We start from the raw sequence: 3570 nt of genomic DNA on the forward strand, positions 1-3570 counted from the left end.
AATTTGAAAGAATCTGGTTGATTAGCTGTGCTAATGCTACAAGCTAGGTCTGCAACACTAATGTTGAAAAGCAACTTAAAAAGGCCAGCAAAGCTTCTGTACCTGGGAAAGAGTCATAGTCATCCTCTTAGTGAACACGGGCTCAAGCTATTTGTTAAGTATTAGTTTTTCAGACATGGACAGTCCGGTGGCAGGGTTCTGTTGGTCTGAGGTCAGTTCCCAGCTGCACACAAAATACTCTGCTCTATTGATGTACCAGTCAACGTTAAAATGTTGTATCTTAGGGGCATTTTGCTTCGAAAGCGACCTCAGCAGACAGTCCATTTTAAAGATTTAAAATCCAACTCTACGTTCTGGGCTTTCAAGTGAGCATGCTCTTGTCAAGAATTTGGACTTTTAACAGAGGAAAATGTGTGGCATTTTGCACTAAATTTCTTCTGCTAATACAAAGCTGTTTCCACAGTGTATAAATTGGGGACCCCATAGGGGGAAGTTAATGACAATGACAGCACAAAACAAACAAATTAATAACGTCGGCATGCTGTGATGAAACTCAGCAGAGCTTTGGAAATATCATATTCACACTGTGATGTAGTGTCACCGACGTGGCTGAGATTATGAATCTTGCTGAGATTGTAAATACGTTACATCATCACTCATACAGAGAGTAAACATTTAGTTCGTCATTCATTTCATCCATCCAGCTAATTGATTGGATCTATTAATCAGTGGTGACAGACAGGAAAGGAAGGGGGCTGATCAATGGAGGCCCGAAGGATGTCTCATTAACATTCAACTGCTCAAGTTTGGAAAGGTCAAGGGTCGCCATGGAGGAATTTACAGGCACTGTAGTCCTGTGGTGAGATCTCTGTTGCTATGTTAAGAACAGCCTTTATTAAAGGCGTGCTGTCAGGCTGCTCTCATTCTGGCTGGCCTTGTGATCGTTATGTGGATCATGATACCTTATGCAAACAAGAAATCATCTCAAAAAGGCAGCAAATATGACCTCGAGGTCAATGTCTTCTACTCTGTTTTTTTTTTGTTTGTTTTTTTTTCATTTCTCACAGACATAAGCAATAACACAGAGGTGGAGAGGACAGAAGCCTTCAAAGTTTGTCATGAAATATATGCTTTAAGTAACGGCCAAATGTTTTAGTTTTTTTTTTTCAATATGTCCAATATGAAGATGAATAATCACCTCATATTCTCCTGCAGAAAGCAGGGAAATGCTCTTGAGCAAAATCAGGGTTGTTTAGTTGTAACTTTCTTTCCTTTAAAGATAAAAACAAACAAGAAAATGAGTCGTGCAGTATCACTGAACAATCCAAAGCCAGCTAGGCGTATACTGATTGCTGCTCAACTTTGCAGAAATAGATTTTAAATCATGTTGAGAGCAACAGGTGTGGAGAGTAATCAAAGCCTCGAAAGAGCATATCACTTCAATCATATCTCTTATTGACTCTTATCCCTGTTCATTTGTAAGAGGTTTTGATACACTAATTATAAATCATTTAAATGGTTATCAAAAGACTGTCCTTTAGAAAGTTTACTGAAATTACGTTTTGACTTTGAACACAGCTGCAATTAGTTGGAAAAAAAAAAACTAACTTTGCCTTTCAATGGTAACTTTATCCTTATTTGAGGTTTGATTTACATTTTTTGTGCAAATTTTGTTCCGTCACCAGGTGTTCATTGCAAGCTATTTCCGACTTCTTTTTTTCCATGTCTGCTGAGCTAGAACAAATAGTCACTGATTCATGTCTAGACCAAGAATTTAGAGCGTCTACACAGACAAAAAAAAAAAGTCAGTGGCATTTAGGAAAGAAGTTCATGCTGTGCAATCAGAGCTCATTTTCCACACTGAGCTCAGTCAGTGGTAGCCATGTCACCATTTATCCTCGAGTGGATTTTGTGCGTCCTCAGATGAAGGCAGTCAGAAGATTATAACTGACTGCAGAGCTGCAAAGGCACACAAGCTTTGTTACTGGGATCAAATGAAGTCAAGTGGAACTGGTTTAATACGATATCTACTCTATTTACATGTTATATCAAAAAGTAATGCGCTAAATCAGAATTAGTAAATTACGCTTTAATATTTCTGGAGTTGATCTTGATTTCTAACTGTAGACTTTCCGATTTTGAACTTTTATTGGAAAACAGAAACGTTTCTACTGAAGTGATGAGAAAAGAGCAAGTTGAAGCTTAGACGACTTCTGTCCATAGAGAAGCCTATCATTACAGCATTGGAGATGTCATAACATTGAATCTTCAGAATTAACAAACTGTGATGTTAGGTAAAAGACGTTGTCATCACCGGCAGCCATTTTGATCCAACATATTGCAGCAGTACTCAAAACTTTACCTTCCTCGTGCAACTTACTCATGAGTCTGATGTAAAATTTCGCTTTGTAAAGTTATTGACTGGTAACAACTCACTTTATTTCTGCATCAGGAGCTCATTCTGTTTAATTTTCTGTTGTATGTTCTTTTAATTTCACTAACCTGCATAAAATACAAGCAGGTAGTCTCGTCCCTGTCGCCGTGTTAAACAGTGTCTCCATTGTCTCAGCTGCTAATGCTGAAGCTCTGCTAACTCAAAGATAGTAAGTACAATCCGCTGTAGCACACTCGCAGCACTCATGCACACATTGGTAAATATATATAATAGTATGAATCAACAGTAAACATTATTTTTTTGTGACTTCTGGGGTCATCTTAATTGTAAGTACTAACGCTGACCCAACAGTGACCTGGTAATGTTTGTGATTTCCTGCAACGTCCTTGAAAGCTTTGAATTATTCCTGTGAACCATGAAAGACTCTTGGTGTTGCGTTCTTTCATGCTTTAACCATGCATTTTATCTTTACCTTAAAACAAGAGATATCATGTTTTGTCTTCTTACCGTATGAAATACTTTGCACACCTGAGCTACAGAGACCTCAACATGTGCACTTTACTTTACGTCCTGGGAATTCAGAAAGCATGCTCATTTAAATCTGATGTGCTTTTACACCGGTGGCTCCGATGCTATGTTGAACTGCGTACATTACAAATACGCACATTAAAACTAACTGCGGTACTGATAGAGATGATAGCTTCCCTCTTATAAATGCAAAAACATCTCTTTCGTCTTATGGAACCATACGGCTTAATATCACAACCGTAAAATGTCTACTGATAAGTTTGTTTTTTTTTCACTGTTTCGAGTGTGCAAGCCATGCACATATAATTAGGCATGGCTTTGTATGTAATTATGATGATGTAATAGCCTTAAACAAGCTCAGTCACATATGTAAAAAAAAAAAAGGAAACACCTATTCATGCTCAGTTATTTCCAATATGATGAAATATAACAATATGTAACCATAACTATACTTGTTTCACTGGTGTAAGTTGTCAAAATAAGTCTCCTGTTCATAAAAACACATAAAAAAATATAGATTTTTACCACATCACTTAAGATTGCCAGAATTCATAGGTCATGTGAGTTCTTCATACACAGGCTTCCCTTATGCATTATGCACTTTGCTGCTGTGTTATAAAAAAATGTATTTCAGGCATTAAAAATAA

This window comes from Poecilia latipinna, unplaced genomic scaffold (genome assembly GCF_001443285.1).
Source record: "Poecilia latipinna isolate Pla-1442-1.1 unplaced genomic scaffold, P_latipinna-1.0 Scaffold2557, whole genome shotgun sequence".
Lineage (NCBI taxonomy): Eukaryota > Metazoa > Chordata > Actinopteri > Cyprinodontiformes > Poeciliidae > Poecilia > Poecilia latipinna.